Here is a 21,428-nt window from a genome sequence, read left to right on the forward strand (position 1 = left end):
TATTTTTGAATTTTTTATGGTCTGCAGTACTAAAACCGGCCATTAATTTGGCTGATTATTAGAAACAACGAAGGATTATTATTATTATCATTTCAAGATGGTTGCCATACAATACTTAATTATTTATTATTTCATTTTTCGATTAATATTAAGATTATAAACGCTTATCATTTTTTTTCGTTCAAAAAAGACGAATATGTTTTAGATTTATTAAAAGAAATAGAAATAGAATTACGAGACCTTCTAGGAGTCCTCTGGCCTCTCCCTGATAGATCAGGGGGAGTCACCCACTTTGGTGCTTGAGCGACTCCGAGGTTGGGCTCTAGTCGGGCGCCATCGACTTCTTTGGTCATTTCGGCGCCCTTACGTTACCGAAAATTAGTCATTTTCACACTCACTCATACAATAAATACATACATACTCCTACATACAAACCCAATCACACATGCACATCCTTAGTCTAGAATCCAGGTCGGAGGGTACTCGATATTCCGCCCCGACCTGGCTAGCGGAGGCAGCGGTGGAGCCTTGAAATAATTTGCTGCACCGCCGCCCAACATACTCCTGTTCTAACATAAACTAAATCTAAACTTTAACCTAAGAAATAAATACCCTACTATATATAACCCATTATCCCAATATCTCTTAAAAACCTAAAAAGTTTTTCCTTAAACTCGCTGCCATTCTCCTTTAATCCAGCGGTATTCCATTTCGGTCCCTATACGGGGCCAAGCTGCGACACCCCTCCAACACGTGCGACACCGTGAGTCTGTCAACTTGGCATGCTGGGGACCTAGGTCGAATCGCGCCAACCAACAGGTACCCATGTCGCACGTGTGTGACCAATCCGCAGGCGGGTCAGGAAAACGCTTTCCCTTCGAGATATCCCCTCCGGGCTCCACCGGTTGACCGTCGGCTTGACGGACACTAGCGCGTCAGTTGAGTCGGCCCAACGACGCTTCCACTTGTCTAATATCATATTTTTCACTATTCTCTTAGCGTCGTCAGGTCGAATCGGGTTGGTCTCAACATCATCAATATGAGGAACGAGAGTACCCGCTTTCGCGGCCAGGTCCGCTCTTGATTTATAAATAAAATTTTATTTGTAATTGTTATTAAATGACCGCTGTTTTCTAAGGGAGTTTCTTTTGAAATATATATTTTAACAAAACTATCAAATTATATCTGGCCATAATATTTTGTTTAAAATATTCTGTGAGCTGAAAGATGCTGCAGCGTTCAGCAATTAAAAAAATATTGTTGGTATAATATTAGTTGTAAGTTTTAAATTGTGATATTACTTTCATTTGTTATTTCAAACTACAAATTACATTAAGTAAAAATTTTCTAATGCTGATTGAGTCGTTTGAGTCATTTCCAGGAGAAGTTGTCCATTGAAGACTTCACACTGCAACTTCGCCATTTTCACTGAGATGGTCTCGGGGCAATTTTAGCTTCAATCGTCTTGGAGGATTTACTGATAAAGTTGGTAAGGTAACAAAGCTGTTGTACCGGTTTACGACTTACTGGTGGCAGATACTTTAACGCAAGGTAAAATTTATCTGTAAGCTTCTAGTGAGATTTATTTTCATTTTCCATTTTGTGAACTATGCCTCTAGTTCATTCGGGTGTTGTGTGTGTCAGCGAAGGTTTGTATAGAAATGTTAACAATACCTGCAGGGTACATAAAAAAAAGAAATGGGCCAAGAATTCTCCTGACGGGCTCGGTAGATATTGTTAAGTTTCCAAAGCAAGCCCGACTGCCAAACACGATCGAAGACATGTTCTAAATCAAGGAAGACACCCGAGCAATGCTGATTTTGATCAAGGAAAGAGGCAATATTGCCCGCAACAAAATGCATCTGCTGAGATGTCGAGTGAGATGAGTTTTCCATTATGGGAAATAATCTTACGAGAAGTTTTCCTAAAATTTTGACAAAGGTTTATATGAACAAATGGTTTCCATAGGAGCCAGAAAGATAAGGAATATGAAGTATACGTGAAAAATAAATATAACGTTTTTGATCCGTTGATTTATTTTCATATATTCTCTGTTGCCTTTTGTTTTCGTATGAATCAGCAGAATGGCAGCCTAGGCCAATTAATTGTTTTGCGATTAATATATCAATACGTCTTTCATTAAAAATACAATTTGCTGAATTTACACAAATGGATGATGTATTTATCAAATTGACTTTATGCAACTCTAACTGACGTCCTACAATTAAAACCATTTTTCCTCAGAGAATGTTTGATTTTTTTTTCTTCTCTCTCGTTCATTCTTATAAATGTCATTGTTGTTTAAAAGTGTCCGAGGCAATGATTATCTGTTCATTATAAAACCGGCTCAGACCTTTCTCCCGGGTAAGTATTTAATGTATGTAATTGGTCACGACTTACGTTAAATAAGATACTGTCATTCGGTAAGTCCCACCGCATTTCCTCGCACAGCTATTTCACTTGAAAGGGTATTTTTGCGTTTCAAATGGTCTAGTTCTTCCATCATCAACTATTTCACAATATCGAAACCTCAGCGCTTGTTATGTAGCACTGGTTGTTAAGGTTGATTGTAGCAAAGTTATGCGTGAGTTGAACTTTTTACTGAAACTCTGCGAAAATGTCAATTGTTGAGTACATTGAGTCGATCCAGTTACAAAATCTACTACAAAATCAAAACAATATTGATAATTAAACTGCAATGCAATTATGGCGAATTTATTTAGTCGCAAAAAAAAAACCATTCCTGTTTCAAAATATGTACCTGCAAACATAATCAAAAGACATATCAAATGTATTGATCAGAATGTAGGCGGTTTTGAAACAAACCATTATTTAATCATCTGTGGAACATTGTCAAAGGCGTAATTTCCAGTTTTCGTTCATAACTTCCCATCATCTCCGGCAATTTTATCTCCATACTCGCAAAAACAGTTCGGCTTCTGGTCAAAATACTGCAGTCGAAGAATTTTTTACGTTTCAAATGGAAAGGTTTGAAGTGTGAATTAGAAAAATATTGCAAATTATTGCAAAGAGAATTATTTTGAGCCTATGAACGATTTAATGCGTACCAATTAAACATTTTATTTAAATGTGTGGTGATTAGTGACCGTTAGTCGATGATTAGTCAGAAATCGTGAGATGCGGTCTGGTGTGATGTAAGTTTCAGAAAAACATTTTCTTTATCGTGCCAACGTTTCGATCTTTATTGAGAGGTCTTTTCTATACCGACATCCTTCCCCACCCCTTCAAAATCCAACGTATATAAACATAAAAAATACTCAGCTATTACAATCCTGGGATCCACTGGTCTACCTAACTGGGCTTGTGGAAGAAAGCCGAAGCCTTATCAAACACCATTTCAATAGTTTTCGCCAAAACTGTGAAACTCTATATAAAATATATAAAAACAAATATTTTTTGCATTGTATAAATTCACTTTTTTCCACATTCTACACATATTTGTTAAATTTAAACAATGTTTGTGAATACCAGGCCCTGAAGATGAGCTCAATAGAGATCGAAAGTTGACGATAAAGAAAATGTTTTTCTGAAACCTACATCACACCAAACCGCATCTCACGATTTCTGAATAATCATTTTATTTAAAAAAATATTTATAATTTGCTACTGATTTTTTTACAACTGCACATTTAACAATTTCAGGAAATAATTATACAAGTTAGCGAAAACGTTAATTTTATCAATATATCATATTCATTTCAACAAGCTAGGAAGTTTCTTAAAAAAAACCCTTCGTTTATTGAATCATTGGCTGGTCTGACCAATTCGAAAGAAAAATTGACAATCAATTCATTCATCAAGCTTATGGTTACAAAATATAAATATCTAATTATAATCTATTACGTTTCGTGATCCGATTGAAAAATGGCATAAAGAAGGGAAAATTCAAAAGGTGGGGTTGAGATGGGAAGTTAGTGTCCGAGTGGATCGAAGTCACGATAGCTCAAGTGGTAGCGTAGCGGCGTATTTAGCCGAGGATCGTGGGTTCGAATCCCGCTCGTGACACTGACTTTTTTATCTCACCCAAATTAATTGAAAAGAATCTAATTATAATGCTAAAACGTGATAATGGGGTGATATACTGCCCGAGAGCCCGACGAAGGGTCTGTCAATCTCTGATTTTTAATATAAAAATATAATATTTATGACTAATATTAATTTCGGAACATTTTGGAATGCTATGAACATATTTTTATCGCATGTAAAGATCAGCTTCACATTTCACACATAAAATATGATCATAAATTACTTTAAAATTATATCCAGAAAAGAGACTATTATGGCAAAAGTCTAACTTTCATACATCAGAAATATATGTAAAGAGGTCTTCTCTCTTTAAGCCTGAATGAAAATACCCTGAGAAACGTTTGAGTATATTTATAAAATCACAAAAGTTTGATGATTGATGAGTAACCATTGCCATTTATATTTCTGAAATAACTATAAGGATAATTCTGTAATTTTATATATTATTACGTTAATATAGGTTTTATATTTCACACATAAATTATGATCATAAATTACTTTAAAAATTATATTCCGAAAAGGAACAATTATGGCAAAAATCTAACTTTCATACACCAGAAATATATTTAAAAAGATCTTCTCTCTTTACGCCTGAATGAAAATACCCTGAGAAACATTTGAGTATATTTATAAAATCTCAAAATTTTGATCATTGATGAGTAATTGCCGTATACATTTCTGACATAACTATAAGCAAAACTGTAATTTTATATAATATTACGTTAATATAGGTTTTACATTTGGTCAATCCAGAAGAACATATACATACTAAAATTTCTTGATGTTTCAGCTGTTGATGTTTGTTGGAGTTATGTACTCTTATCAAACTTTTTAATTTTCAGTGTCCGGAAGATTTTGTTCTGCTTGTTGTGTCCTGCTTTCTTAAGAAGGTCGTATTGATGGTGTAGTTCTTCTTGGTTTTTGGAACCTTCAGAAGAAAACTTTCGAAACCAAACTAGACAAGGTGAGATGGCATATCTTCTCATCATGTTTGTAACAGAGATCAATGCTTCACGTCCTACATTTTTTTGACAAATTGAGGGTAGAATTAAGACTCTACACTGCCGTTTGAGCTTGAACTGAAATGCAAAAGGGATTTAGAAAATGCATAATTTCACCGTACAAATTCAACATGTGGTAGACACAAGCTTAGATACTTTTGAAATGAAAGGCTACTAGGAGGTGTTCGAAGAAGTATAAACGAATGCATGTAATTTCTAATTAGGACTAAATAGTACGTTCCTGGAAGAAAAAGTCTCTAATGCATGGCATGCCTGTCTAGTCTTGGACCGCCATTTCCTGACTGCTTGGGGGCAATAACTTTACTTGAATTATAACACGAACTTACATACGTTGTAGATGATGATCTAAGTTAAGCTTAACACTTCAGTCATTGGTTGCTTCGATAATTCAAGCTACACTTTTCTACAGTACAAAAAAATAATAAACTGCCAGGTCTACCGTTGCTATTTGGGACTGCATAGAGATAAAAATTTGCATAACTAGAACAAATTGGAATACATAAGAAATGCCATCGGTTGCCAGGTCGAAAAGAAAATTGCTGACAGTCAAGAGTAGAGGCGTAATACTATAAAGATAAGTGTAAAATCATAGTATAAACAGGCTGTTTTGAAACTGATTTTCCCTAGACAATAACTATTTACTTGTTCAAAGGTCTTTATCAATCTCAGGAGATAATTTTTTGCAACAAACACATCAGCGCAAATATTACCGTATATACTGCACACGGTAAAAACTATAATCTCCTCCACAACGGGTAGAAAATAAAACGAACTAATATATATTTTTTTACTACAAGATAACCGTAGAGGTCAACTCATTATCAAGTTTTCAATTTAAAAGTTTTTTATTAACAAACCGTCGGAAAGATTTTAGGGCTTTTCCTAGAGAAAACGGATGTTTTGCCCTTAAGGTATGATCGCATGCTGGCTGCTTTCGTGCTGGCAATTACCTTTCTTGTTCTGGAATATTGAGACGTAATCTCGTCGACCGCAGTATAAGGACTGCGACCGGTGGGGGAGAGGTCGTGCCCGATTCAGAATGCAGATACGATTCCTTCTCGAAACAGATGAAATGAATCAATGTGACAATTTTACCAGGTTAGCTGTCGGTATTCGAGAAAATGGAGATAAAGTGTCTGCTTGAAGATCGAAGAAAATCTGTACAACGGCTTGAACCGTTTTACGAAACATGTTTATTACATTCAAAGACATGAAGGTTTGCAACGGAAAAAATGTTATGTGCAGTAATATAACGAGTAAATAAAATGAATTATTAGTTGCAAGTACAATATAAATTCTTAAATTGGCGCAAACTTATCAAACCAACGATATAATTTTTATTTGAATCAATAGGTTTAATTAACAATCTTGCCTCTAGATTACACAGATAAATCTGATACGCTACCTTCAAACCTATTAATGTTAGTATTCTGTGTTGTTCTAAAGTTAATTGACTAGCCTAAGTCAACTTACTAGTCTGTGTTTATAATTTGGCTATCTGAACATCAAGGTTCGGTTCTCCTCGTGTTAGTTTAATAACTTATCCATAATTTGGATTAATGCATGATTTTAAAATTTTCATTGATCAATTGATACTTATTAAATAGAAACTAATCACAAATTTTTAAATGTACATCTACAAAAAAAAACTCAATCAATGAATTAAGAAGCAGCACAAGCTTAGGGGAGTCAATTTTCGATGGAACTAGTGTTTTTTCCTATGAAAAATCTGATTCACCAATATTTACTGATGAAGGCGAGTCAAATTTGAATGGAATCAATGATTGTTCCCCACTTGCTCAGCCTATAATAATAATAGCATTACTATATTAAAATGTTGGAAGATGCCCCTAATTTAGTATACTTTTTTTTATCTCAACTTTTTTCAACACTTCGTGACACTTGGTATTATTCACCTCCTCCTCCCGAAGTTTGGTGATCCAAACAGCTAGCTCTTCCTTGTTGGTTGTAGAAAACGTACACAGACAGGCATTCATACCACCGCCTCAAGTCCTTTAGTCAAGAGGTCTGCCTCCTTCCAATGGAACGGTACTCCAGTATTTTGCCCTTCATTATTAACCTTAGCAATTCATAGCGGGCACATGCACATGTCCCATATAGCGGGTGTTTCTTAAGATACTTGCCTTCTATTTAAGATGAGCTTGTCGATTATGCGAAGCACTTCTTCATTTGTAACCTCTGAGATCATGATGTGAGGAGTAGGTGCCGGTATAAATAAATACATCGCAAAGGCCGAAATCCTCTTCTCGATCCTTGGATCAACCGGACGCTTTGCATCACATAATAGGCGAGAATAAGCCGGGAACTCAATGGGGGAGTACACAACCTTATGGAAAAATGGATTTTGGATTCGCATCGGGTAGCGTCGCATGGCGTTGCATCGGGTTGTGTTCCCGGCTTAAATAGCATCTTATCTCTAATTCTAAACTGAGAATGAATAAAAAGGTTTTTCGTTTGAAAGAAAATAGCTTTAGTCATCATTATTCGAGCCCTTACCTTCTTTATAGAAGGTGCGCAGGAATGCCACCTGAAAGTAAAATTTGGCACAAGGTGTACTCGTGTCGGCATAGGGTCGGCATGAACGGCGGGTGCCTTAGCAGTCTCTGCATAGACGGGGGACGGTGTATGGCCGTCTGTACCACGGGGTAATTAAACAGTCCAAATTCAGCCCAAGTTACGCTGGGAACGGTTTCGTGGTGGTACGTTGTGACGCCCCTGGCGGGAACTTAGACAGAGCCTGTCTTCTATCTGTGACCTTCGTGAACCTTGCGTATGGCCAGCGTAATTACCCCCGGCCCCACGGGAGAGGTTGCGACGGGACGACAGCTTGTAAGCGTTGAGGACGCGATGATCATGCTGAATAGTCGCTCGAATGCGTGAGTAAGCGAACGGAAACGGGTAGTGAATCGGTGTCTCTGACTCGAGTATGCTTTGCATTGTTGTGCGTATGACCGGCGTGGTACCCTTGGGGGAGCGAAGGATCGGATCACCTAGGCTGATCCTATGGCGTCCCTCGAATGCGCATGGCAGGTGTAGCTGAGCTCGATAAGAGACTTTACCGTAGGCGGTGCTCATCTAGGGTGTGGTTAGCAATTCCACTTTAAACTAAACTGCTGCCGGGGCGTTCCCGGAAGTTTCTACGCTAGGGGAGCCCTATACTCCGGGAGATAGAGTGGCCTTCTCTATCTAGAGAGTACGCGGGAGAACGGGCTGATGTATTTCGGCCTATTAGCTCTTTGCGTGCGGCATACGACCCGATGCACAATGCGGGCCCTACCCTTCGGAGTGGACAAGCGGAGAGCGAGGTTGTCTCGGCCCTTAGGGGCTGGGGCGCCTCGACACCAATGCTGCGACGGTAACACCATTCCGTCGTATGCGGAGGTGCGTCAGCTCTCATCTTGAGAATCAAAACGTCCGATAAGGACGAATAGGCCAGGTGCGGACGCTAAAGATCCTCTTGTCGTGTTGACGATGAGTTCTCGGGAACAGAATGTGGCGAAGCAAACTAGTGAATGAATCAGTAAAGTATGTAGATAAAAGACTGACTTGGAGGATACAAGTGTTAGACCTAGTTCAAACATCAGACGAAGATTTAAAATATTGAAGCAAATATTAATCCATCAACCATCATCTTTGACACTAAGTCTGTCACTGCGGTTCCCCAAAATGATCAACAACTTCAAACTCTAGGGGTACGAGCCACCTTCCAGAACAGAGTATTAAGAATAACAGTTTCACAGTGACCTCAACTTCGAGACTAGACCTACCAGAAAGGTAATAAATATCAGCGTATGCTCCAGATATTTGCAACACTACAATAATTCTATTTAAAAGCCATTCTGTCCAGACTTCCTCCTTCAAATGAAAAAGACACGAAAACTGGAAAACTCGGTGACCTGAGCTGTCGGAAGGCTCCAGGTTATTGGTATAGTACTGGTATATATTATAATTAGATTGTTATAATCCTTGTACGGTTTTATTACTCAAGAAAGTTTATATTTATTTTTACACAATAATAAGCACTTTCTATTGTTTAAATGAAAAAAAAAAGTCTAGAAGAGATTTTGAGAATTGTGTTTTTTACAATTAATTTATCATCTTGTTAAGTAACCGCAGTAAACCTTTTTCTTCAGTCTAACCTTACAAAAGTCAGCTAAAATTGAAAAAAACCCACATATTTTATTGTTGATGAGTAGAATATTTTTCCCGCAAATATTCTGACAATAAAATTAATAATCGTCGATTTTCTTCACTATCGTCTTTCAATGTTATTACATCTCTGCGCAATTCGCTTAATGAGATTGGTGTTAATTTTCCAGCGGTGTCACATCTTAATCGAGTATCTTGCGTATGATGTATCCTCTAATACAGGCCTGTGCTAATAATGATGTTATTACTGATTTCTAGAGGTATCGCATTTCAAAGGATTGATATCAGTGTTGATGGGCTGCGGTCGACTCTCATAAAGCAATGCATCCCGCAAGTACACAATAGAGCAATATGCAAGTCCTGCTTTAGATTTTTATATATATATATATATATACTGTTTTATAAAAATTGTTTAAAACTGAGAGAAATCTTGATTGTAGGACCTTGAGAATGACCCACCCAATGGTTCGGGAATAAAATTAATTAGACATTGAAAGCCTTTTTATTGTGGCTTGACATCATCAACCTCCTAAAGAGAGTATTGTAATTTATTTTATCGTTTTCCTATAAAGAAAACATTATTGTTCACCCCTTTTTTCACTTCTTCAATTTATTTTTGATTAATTATTAAATAGAATTCGAATAATTATCGTTTTGCTTAATTTTAAATGGGGTTGGTTCAAATTTTTTTTAAATGTACTAAAGATAATAGATTAGTTTTTATCTATAATATTGATTTGAACATGAAAATTCCGAGTTAAAACGTCCGTTATTTAATAGTACTCATAAACATGTGCAAACATTAGAATTACACGTAAGTCAATCTCATGTGTAATTAGATAGTAATGTTGCAATCAAACGAGATTTACTATGCCGAAATCGTTGTATACCAAAGGTAATATGTGCTTAGAACTGTTATATATAGTACGACCCAAAAGGAAGTAGGCCCAGGGAAATTATAATTTCAAATAAGCCTAAGGGAAGTTTGATATGGGCACACCCTACATTGCTAAGTGCCTGCGCAGTCTGATCAAGAAAAATAAACATAAATTTGTAAACGGGGTTTCGTGAGAATATTTCGAGACATAAAAGTCTTGTTGCCTTGTTCAAAAGCGCAAAAATTAAATTTATAAAAGCAAGCATGCAAAAGAATTAGATCTTTAGAGAATAGTTTAAAAGCTTATGCTAGCGCATGTATCTTTATTTATAAGTGTGCAAAAGTTTAGAGACTGAGGTTTTTCAAAACAATATTGGAAAAAGTAGTGTTCTCTCCATGGCATGTGCATAAGGTAGGTACATTGGACAATTGGTAACAGCAAGCAGGTCGGTTTTTAAATCACTAATATAAAAATATCATACCGCCCACAGATTACTATAGTACGATGTAGATTAAAATGATTGAATTAAATATGATATAGAATATAGTAGAACTATAATATAAAGAAACTAGTTGTGAGTTTATTAGACGATTAGAAATAGAAGAATAGAAAGAAAAATAGAAACCAGCTGATCTTCTAAGATCTGGGTGTGCTGCCGGCCTGAACTTCGGAGGGAGTTGCTTACCCTTAGCTATGCGGCGGGTCCTTGTCAGACCGCGTGCAATCCTTAGATTTCAGTACAGTATAATATACGAGCGAATTCTGACTAGTAGGAGTACGCTTCACCGAAGCCATAGGGAGGGTAGGGTGATGACAATAGGAACGGTACTCGAGTTGGGTAACAGGTGGTCCCTGTCATAAGTCTGTTTTTGTCCTGTTCGTCACATCGTCTCCGCAATTCCTTTAGCCAGGTAAGTTATTAGATCTAAGGTGGAGGTACGCCAGTTTTCGCCTCGTCCTCACAGATGGTTCTAAGAATGGTGAGGGTGTGGCTTGTGCCGTATAATCCTAGAGTGCGTCCTCTTCATTGTCGTTCACCTCATTGTTACACGGTGGAATTGTAGGAGATTTAGCACGCTTTGAAGTGATAAGACATAGTGACTCTGCATACCTGGCCGTACCAACTCCCTGGGCGCGGTTACTGCTGTCCATAAGGATAGAAAATGCGACCGGGAGATAGAGTCGCCTTCTCTATCTAGGGAGTGCGCGGGAGACTGAGCTGATATATTTCGGCTAAGTTGCGGGCGGCATACGATCTGATGCTCAATGCAGACCCGACCATACGGAATGGGCAAGAGGGGAACGAAGTTGTCTTGGCCCTTCTACACCAATGCTGCGGCATAAACACCATCCTGTCATATGCGGAGGTGCGTCAGCTCTCATCTTGAGGATCAAAACGTCCGATAAGGCCGAGTAGGCTAGGTGCGAATGTTAAAGATCCTCTTGTCCTTTTTAGGGCGACCGAGTATACGGTTACGCATGTCCATACAAGTTCTCTCTGTACCCTTTCGTTGTGCTCTTGTTCGGTGGTTATTTTTCTAAGTGCTCGGACACAGAGGTCTAGAGGGGAACAAATAGGTGGACGTCCCAACCTTCGGACTTAACTCCATCGATCCACCCCGCTGACGCTAAAAACACAATAAAAGCATGATTAAAAAAATGGTATAGTCGGTGGGTCGGATCGTTAGAGAATCTCTCGCGTGCCAAGAACACTGTCGATAAGTGGCCCTCGATCAGGTCCATCCTCACCCGATTAAGAATAGACCATGCTTACTTGACTTACATTTGGGCCAAAGCAAAGCCCGTGTACCTGCATGCAGGAAAGATTGCTCGATGTTCCCACCTACTCGAAGGATTTCTTGGCTTCATAAATAGCAGGGAGGAATGTCAACCGATAAAAGAATTGTTCTTGAGCACATCAGCAAGTATCTGGGAGCCCGGTAGCGATGCTTGGAGGAAATAGGATTGGTATTATTCGTTCCCTAGTATGTGTTAACAGCGATTGTATTTATTGATGTGAATGTGGTGTGTGAGGGTGGAATATTGAATACCATATCAGCCTTATGTTAGTTATACGATAACCTAGCTGTTGAGCCCATACGGATAAGACCGCGGTCTGACCACCGGTTGTCAACACTCGGAGTGGATCGTTCTCGAGGCCTACCGGTAATTTACTGTAAATTATAAAAGCTGGAATTGCTGGCGAACTGCGAGAAGCAATAGGCTCAGTTCTGTACATGCGTGTGCATATTTGAGCGTATATAAATCAATAATCGGAAACCAGCTTATATTCAGCAGGAAACAACGCCCAATGGGATTCAGTGGTAAAACCACTTAAATATATAATTTAATCTACATAACATTTCCACTTCGAAGAGAGAATTTTATCAAATGAATGAATCTTATCAAAGCTTTTATACTTGTGTTTATTTTCTTCTGTTGCTTTTGTGATGATTCTCAATACTTTTTAATTAGATCTCAGACATTGTTTCGGATTAAAGATACTTTATGGCTAAAAGGTGTGATAATTCAACATTTAATTGTTTCAGAATTTAAGCTCCAAGTTCATTAAAGATAGTATGTTTGAAACCGCTGTATGTTTAACATGAACTAGTAACTACATGTTTTGTGTCATTTCCAAACCGTGCAGGGTTTTGTTATACAACGTAATAATGTACACAGCAAAGGATTCCATTAATTAATTGGATTTAATGATAATCCATTCTATTATTGACTTGACTTTAACTATAATCTCTATAATAACGGCTATTAACCTTAATGATTTAACTGGCGAGGCGGGCTAAAGCTTCCGAAGTAATTTTATAAATAATTCATGGGAAGCGTTTATACTCTAAAAGCTCGGCTGTAGTGTGAAGATCAATTGTAACAAGTAGCTAAAGGCGGACAATGGGCCATTAATCTCAAAGACGTTTTATTATACCACAACGAGGAATTTGAAGAATGAAAGCCGAAAACAAAGTGGCAAAAGAACGATAAATGTACATCTCACCGCCAGTAGGTTGATGTATGTACATTAGGCCAAAACTAAATCTAATCGCGTCGGGTATCACGTAAAAATAGAAGTCGTGAAGAGCAAGGTGGTTGATGTTCGTAATTATCACTAATTGATTCGTTGGCAATTGGATGTTCGTTTTGCTAACACTTACGATCATGGTGATCAAATCCGAAACATACTTCGTGTTACGGTAAGTCAAATGTCATTCAGCACGTTTTTGTATATTTGAAGCTCAGAGGATTCAAAACTATTAATTTGAAATACCGTAAAAAGAAACTGGGAAAACGACTGGGAAATAACCTTTATAACTAAACTGTGACACTTTAAGAAAGACGTCGGTCCATGACTTGAACGTAATGGTTCAAGGAGAAGAACATGTCGAAAAGGCCATACGACATGACTAGACATAGGTCATAATAGAATAGCTCACTCGTTCTGCCCGGAACGTCAATTGTGCAAGATTAAAATTACGGTCGAGCACATTTTCAATTTTAGAAGGTTTGAAGTATATAGAGTTTTGGGGCACGGCAGCTGGCGCCAGATCGCTATTCAGGTACGTAGGTACCTCAGGGCTGTAGGGATTTTTAAATGAGTATGGTGTTGTGTTTTGTGTATATGTTGTTTTTATGCTAATTTATTGGAATGGATGTTATTTATTAGCGTGAAAGGAAAGGGTTATTTAAACCCGTCCTAAGGAAGATGGTGTACTATGGGGTGAGTGTGTGACATATGAAGAGTAAACGTAACTTATTAGCGAAAATGGAGTGGGCTCGACCCCGCCTGGAGGATCATCGAATCGGGTGAAGTCTGGAGAGTTAAAGCGAGTTAATGGAGAGAATTGAGTGTGTTCAATTCCATTCCGAGGAATTTGGAGTACACTGGGGGAGCAAATGTGATCAGATTTCTACGTTTGAGGTATGTACAAGTAGAGTATTTTACGTCTAGTGTCTATTCTGTATGTTGACAACTTTAGGTACAAACAGGCTAGTGTTTTAGGAGATCGACTTGGTATTCATATAAAAGCAGAAAGTGAGTGCTCAAATGGCTGCACGATGAATCTTGAGCGTGATGACTAGAAAAAGAAGTAAAAACACCCAGAGGGACGGCGATGACCTCAGCTATTTCTCGGCCCCTAAGCTTCCCACATTATTATTCTTTAAATTAATTATACTTTTTATCTATGGTCGTGGCTGAGATGGAATAGGTAGCGTCACGAGCGGGATTCGAACCTACGACCTTCACTTCAATACGCCGGTGCTCTAACCACTTGAGTGATCGTGACTTCGATCCACTCAGACACTAACTCTTCATCAAAATCTACATATTCTTTATATTCCTTCCGGTCAAATAATGGTGTTGTGTAATTTGTTGTCCAGTCCTTTCCGAATCGTTCGTCTTTGAGCACACGAAGGTGTAGTTGATTTATTTTGATCCCATCCAAATGATAATTTACATACACAAAACACAACGGAGGTCTCTTTATCACATATGTATGTGTGTGGCCGGTCTGACGGCCGGTACAAATGGTCGTGTCCGGTCACAAGATCGTGAACTACATCTTAGCCGAAATCGTGATAGAGCTCCGGCAAGTTACAATTTAACGCTCCCACTCTGATACTCGATACGGCTCCAATCTCCTTTCCCCGGCCGAAACTTTTACCCTGTCAGGCTCCCCGGCTTACACCTCGATATACCTCGTAGGTGGTCGTATTGTATTTCCACGAAAACGGGAATGTATGTACTTTTCCCGGGGTGATTCGGGTATCGGGGAAAAGCGATAAATGGATATTTTCCAATTTGCTTAGATGATGATACCGTTACGATCTCTCTTTTTGTGTTACTTTTGTTCTTTGTATCCATTTTATTTGTTGTAATAGCACGGAAATAAAACACAAACAATTTTTGTAATAAAGCGTTTTATTTGTTGAATATGGCTATGGTTGTCAACTGCTGCTGAACAATTGTACCGTTATCAACAACGGACCCATGAATTATTTGGTACTTCATGGCACAGGACCAAATGCAGGTCAGAGTCTTCAATCTCCACAGCTGTGCATAACATAAATAAATTCGATATCAGTGCGGATCCCTTCTCCTCGTCCCTACGGATCTTTAAAACAATATAGAATGAGCTTTAATATGTAAATGAGGGTTTATTTATTACTGTTATTGAGTTATTTATTCATCTATTTATAACGATGATTTGTTTGTTTGTTAGAAGTGTTGGCCCTTCTTTATTTTTTATTTTTATTTTTATATCCTTTTTTTAATAGTTATATTTTAATGATTAATTTGTTGTGTTGTTTGACAATGCTTGTGTACCTGACCTATTTAGACTACAAATAAATAAAATAAATAATATGATCTCCCTATAATCCAGATATCATCCTTTCCCATAATTTTTGTGTACAATTTCACTAGTTTCGTGGTCCGCTTGACCAATTAACATCTTTAAATTAATTAAGGTTTTTAGTTGAGATTAAAAAGTCAGTGTCACGAGCGGGATTCGAACCCATGATCTTCGGCTAGATACGCCGCTGCACTACCACTTGATCTATCGTGACCTCGATAATTATGGAAATAAAACACCTAATTTGGCTAGCAAAGCAAATACTGTAATTACTGTTGATAAAAAGAAAAAATTGAATTTTAAAAAGTTCATTACGCAAAAAAAGATTTAATCTACAACTTAACAAACCTTGATCATTCTGATATTATATAGCATATTTTTTCATTAGGTTTTCTAGGCTTCAATCTTAACAATTTTTCTTGTCTGTAGGAAGTTAGGGGCATTTTTTGAATATTCAGTTAAAATTTTAAAGCATAGACATCATTGATAATCATCAAAAAACTCAGTTATGAATCGCTAGGCCAATTTTTTGAAAACGTGTTTTACAAACACTAAGATCTGAACTGGAGGCGCTTTATCTTTTTCGAATTTGTGGGAAGGGGCTTCAAGTAAGTGATAATTAAACTATTTTCACAAGTTTAATTTCAGTGTAATTAAAAAAACATTAACGAAAAATAATTACCCAAAAAGTCTTATCGAAAGAGTTATAAAACACCAACGCAAGTCATTTTACAACGATAAAAATAAAAACGAAATAACCCAAAAGAAGGAATGCCTCAATATGTAAGACAGGTTAAAAACAAAGTATATAATGTTAAGGGTTAACAGAACAAATATTAATGATAAGGAGAAATATTTCAAAAAATTCATACACGTGTGAAATGGTATCTAAAATTTTGTCTCCTATAAAAGATTCTATTGATAAGCTTAAAAATAATAAAGTCGTGGGTAAATTACAATGTTCATTATAAAAAAAAAGTACATAGGTAAAACTGTACATTTTTTATACAAAATAATAAATAAAAAATTACTTAAAAACAAATATGACAATACAGGCTTAAGGTAAAGTGTAAAAGACCCAGGACACGATATAAATTTTGAGGATGTAAGAGTATTCGGTAGAGAAAATAAATCATAAAAATTAAGTTGATTGTAGAACATTTTCTATTAACACGGAAAATAACAGCATAAATATTCAACAAGATAAAAACAAAGTATATAAAGAAAAAAATAATTTAAATTAAATAAAATAAAAAAGTAAATAAAAGCTGTAAACTTAACTGATATACTGACATACAAATTTACCTCACCACTTAATTTATTTAGTTTACAATTAAATCCATTATTTTTTTGAAGCTAATTGGGAGCTATAGTAGTAAAAATAAACAGTAAATAATACTTTAATAATTTAATAAAATAAATGACCCAGTGTCGGTTCAACGTGAAATAATGCTTTGTTTACTTCCTTTATTTACGTTTGTCCTGTTTAATTACATTTGTACAAAAAATAGCATTATGTCCTTCCATTCTACCTAATGATCGCTTTCAGTCTATCTTTTTACTTCATTGATTCTATTTGACATTATTTTTATTTTTAAACCTTTTTCAATGGTATTGAATGTCAGGTATTTGAATGAGTATGAGAGTGTCAGGATCATAACATTTAAAACAGTAACGTACATAAACATTAACTACAATAGGAAGGGGTTTTCGACGCTTCAGAGAAACAAGACTTCCCTAGAAGGCCAGGACTGGGTCGACCTATGACGACGGACGGGAGAGGCAAAAGTTTCATCCGTCATCTAGTTCTACGATATCGGAGCATTTTGGGAAAAAGGATAAGAAATAAAAAAATACAAGTCAAAAATTTTTCGATTTCTTCCAGTACTGTAAGAAAATGGCTTTATGAAAATAACTTCAGGGCACGGAAAACTGGCTCGTGGACGTCTTCTAACCACATGACAGAAAATTGTCTGGCTTCAATTCACATGAGAGCATGCGATTGGACATTGGAAAATTGGGGACGAGTTCTCTTTATAGTTGAGGTGAGAGCTGGCCTCAAATCTTCAAATGGATGTAATTTCCTTCATTCCTTCCTGGCCATAAAGCCCATGATTCGTTAGCATTCTATTTATGGTCGTAGTCTGCGCCCTGTCGTAGTGATCTCCACGGTACCAAGGCTCTCGTCCTACCAACTACTAAGGGGAAAATTCTCTTAAAAAATTGGCCTGCTCCTGCGGATGAATACGCCAATTGCCAGCCCATGAGAAGAGTCAAATGTGGGGATCTTTTTACGTCTTTTTTGGAACTGGTATGGCCAATGTGAGTGCAGACACCATTTCTTTTTTGGCTAATTTTTCGGCTATTTTATTACCTTTTATCCCCACTTGCGCTTGTATCCACATTATTGAAACTTCCAGTTTCATTCCACATGTGCCTAATTTGTTTTTGTTTCGCATATTCTAGTATCTTTAATATTGCGACCAATTGTGCAGAGTTCATTGAAAGATTTTCTGGCAGTCAAAACATTGGTTTCAGATTTGCTATGGGGTCGTAAAAAGCACAACCAACTCCCTTAGTTGTTATCGAACCATCCGTGAATGTAGTGTCCTTTAAGAAACTGGCCTTTAATTCGGACGTTAAGGATATTTGTTGCCAAAATTAACATCGCGACTTTTAAAATTTGTGATATATTCCGCTTGAAATGCAGGCAGAATACTGTTTTTCTCCATCTTCACTTGTATTGGTGCCATATCCTTAAATACCTCAGCTAATAAAGGCATTGACTTTTTCCCAGTATTTTTGAGTTAATGTGAGGAGAGTTAAGGTGGATGTTTTTCCAACCAGGTCTAATTTTCTCGCCATCAGGTTGGTCAGAAGCCATCCCGCCAAAAGTTTGGCCTTAAATCCTCGAATGGGCGTAATTTCATATGGAGACGCTCAGGAGAGAGGTAAGTTAGTCAGTTGGCATTCCACGGTGGTCATTGATGTTCTGGGGTGGCGTTTCCTCGGATGCCGCACCGGATTAGTTGTTGACCGAGGAAGATCTCTAACTTCACACAGGTACTTACAAGACATAATCGAAGAACACGTAGTGCCGTTTGTCTCCCCCAAATCGTTGAGAGATTCTCGCTAATGCAGGATAATGCCAGACCCCAAAGAGCACTTAATGCGGATGACCAACTGATTAACGTTGGAATTGAGTGCTTGGTGTGGCCAACTCGAAGATCGCACTTGAATTCAATCGAACACATTTAGGACTAACTTAAGCCGCGAGTACGACGGCGAATCCCAGGAGAGTTAGAAACAGTTATTCTTAATGAATGGGAAAGAATTCCTCAGGATGTTACCAGGTTTATTTATTTATTTTTAGAATTAGATATTAAACATTTTTTTAAAGGTCTTCTTTTTATAACCAAACCTATTTTTGGTATTATAAATTTGAATAAGTCTAAATATATTCAATTCACAATTAATTTAGGTTTTTAGTTGAGATAAAAAAAGTCAATGGCACGAGCGGGATTCGAACCCACGATCTTCGGCTAGATACGCCGCTGCTCTACCACTTGGGCTATCGTGACCTCGATCCCCTCGGACACTAACTTCCCATCTCAACCCCACCTTTTGAATTTTCCCTCCTTTTTGCCAAATTCAAAAGGTATAGCCGAAGATCGTGGGTTCGAATCCCGCTCGTGCCATTGACTTTTTTATCTCAACTATATATATAAGTGGGAAGTTTATGGGCCAACAAACAGCTGAGGTCATCGCCGGCCCTCTGCGTGTTTTCCATCTTTTTATTTTCTTCCGCGCATATTTTGTTTTAAACTGCAGCCATTTGAGCATCTCGATCTGGTTACTGACTCTTTGATTTCAGATATATATTACGTTGATATTCTAGAATGCTAGTCTCTCGTTTGTACCTCAGGTTGTCAAATACAGAATAAAAACAAAATATACAATACATATATATACATCACCACAAACATAGATGTCTGGTCACATTCATTCCCCCAGAGTGTTCGATATTTCTCGGGGCGGGGTTATAAGCAACCCCTTCCTTTCACGCTAATAAATTACTTTTACTCTCCAGACGTCATATATTTACCCCAGAGTACTTGATATTCCTCGGGGTGGGGTTATAAGCAACCCCTTCCTTTCACGCTAATAAATTACATTCATTCCGATAAATTAACACATTATCTCAACTAAAAACCTTAATTAATTGTGATATATTAATTGGTCAAGCGAACCACCAAATTAGTGAATTTAATGATTAAAAATGAAGTATACTTCACTAAAGCTCTCCGTGGCCATTTCATTTGTCGTCGAGAATCCATCCCGATTACACGACATTTGAAAAATGGCAAAAAGGAGGGAAAATTCAAAAGGTGGAGTTGAGATGGGAAGTTTGTGTTCGAGTGGATCGAGGTCACGATAGCTCAAGTGGTAGAGCAGCGGCGTATCTAGCCGAAGATCGTGGGTTCGAATCCCGCTCGAGCCATTGACTTTTTATCTCAACTAAAAACCTTAATTAATTGTAATCTAAATATATAAAAATATAAGGGTGATGCGTTAATGTCGTCCATCTTGTATGTACAGCATAAAATGGTGAATGTGGAATTGTAAAATTATGGATACATTTCAAATAAATGTGTAAAAAAAAGAAACAATACTATATATATAAAACACCTAAACACCTACATCACATCATAGCTATAAAAACACAACTGAATGGGTACCTGTAATGTAATGTAGGTGGAACCTTCCTCTATTTGAGTTTCCCGATCTGAAACTAGCTATTTTAACACAATTTAATTATGTGCTTTATATATTTAACATTACAATATTTAAATAAAACAAGTATTCATTGAAAAATTGTATGTCATTTTGTATATTTTAGAAACTCAAGACAGATGATGTGAGGTGGAGGCCTTTTAGTTCCACAGAGCTATAAGTATAGCTAATAAATGAAATACCAGCCTGGAAAAAGAAGGAGTATTAGATTAGTGTTATTAATGGATGGACTTTGTTCTAGGCAGTGTGTATTATTCTGTGCGCAATTGTCCGTAATTGTAAATTAAAAACGAAACTAATTACACTTGTCGTTTCTACCTTTTTCAACCCAGACGGGCGGAAGCGAAAGCAATCGATAATAATTGCACTCACGTACAACTCGCAGAATGGAAAAATATTGTTTCATTGTCTATCGATATTATTTTTCGCGCTGGTTGTAAAAAAAGTGTTCTGCCAAATTTTAAATTGTGTTATGAATATACAGGTGAAATTGTGGTAGGATATTTAGGAAGGAATTTATTTTGCATGTAAATTAATTTATTCCCTTGGGCGAGAAATTAAAAATACATTGTTTCGAAAAACGGAAAATGTAAATTTGAAAAGGTTTACGAGAAATATTGTGGGATCCATATTTTACCTCTCGCAATAATTGTCAATTAATAAATAAGTGTTTTAATATTTGTTAATATATTTTTATTCATTTTTATATTTAATCTTATTACAATTTAAATAATTATATTAATAAATTGTAAAAATGATTTCTTTCTTTAAAAAAAAATTATTATGTAGACGACAATAAATTTGAATTATTAGATAATCCTTCCAATACAATATATTCTATAGTTTGGTGGCTAATGTAGGGGGTTTATTCATATTTATTTTGGTTTTATAAATGTAAGCGTTTTGAAGAGACGTTAGTGGGTTAGTCGTCGTGTCGCGTCGTGGGGGTTTTGAACTCTTTCCTTGGATGATGTCAAAGGTCGTGCACGTCTTACGTATGATACGCCTCCGCTGAACTCCTCCCAACCTAATCGTCCGCGGCACGACTACCTCGCAAAGACTTCCGACATTATACAAAAATAGAAAAATTGCAAAAAAAAAAAAAACCAAAATCAAAAGCTTTTAATGCTTACAAAAATTGTGTAAAGGTA

At 36.9% G+C, this 21,428-nt stretch overlaps 1 long non-coding RNA gene across 1 annotated transcript; it reads left to right on the forward strand.

Moving 5' to 3' along the window:
- The first annotated feature begins 1,370 nt into the window (after positions 1 to 1,370).
- On the forward strand, positions 1,371 to 20,596 carry LOC106666968. The gene is made up of 3 exons (XR_001340501.2): positions 1,371 to 1,551; positions 4,890 to 5,011; positions 20,384 to 20,596. It is a non-coding gene; the product is annotated as an uncharacterized LOC106666968 (long non-coding RNA).
- The last annotated feature ends 832 nt before the right edge of the window (positions 20,597 to 21,428 follow it).

Source organism: Cimex lectularius, unplaced genomic scaffold, assembly GCF_000648675.2.
Source record: "Cimex lectularius strain Harlan isolate CLEC.00 unplaced genomic scaffold, Clec_2.1 scaffold189, whole genome shotgun sequence".
NCBI classification, from domain to species: domain Eukaryota; kingdom Metazoa; phylum Arthropoda; class Insecta; order Hemiptera; family Cimicidae; genus Cimex; species Cimex lectularius.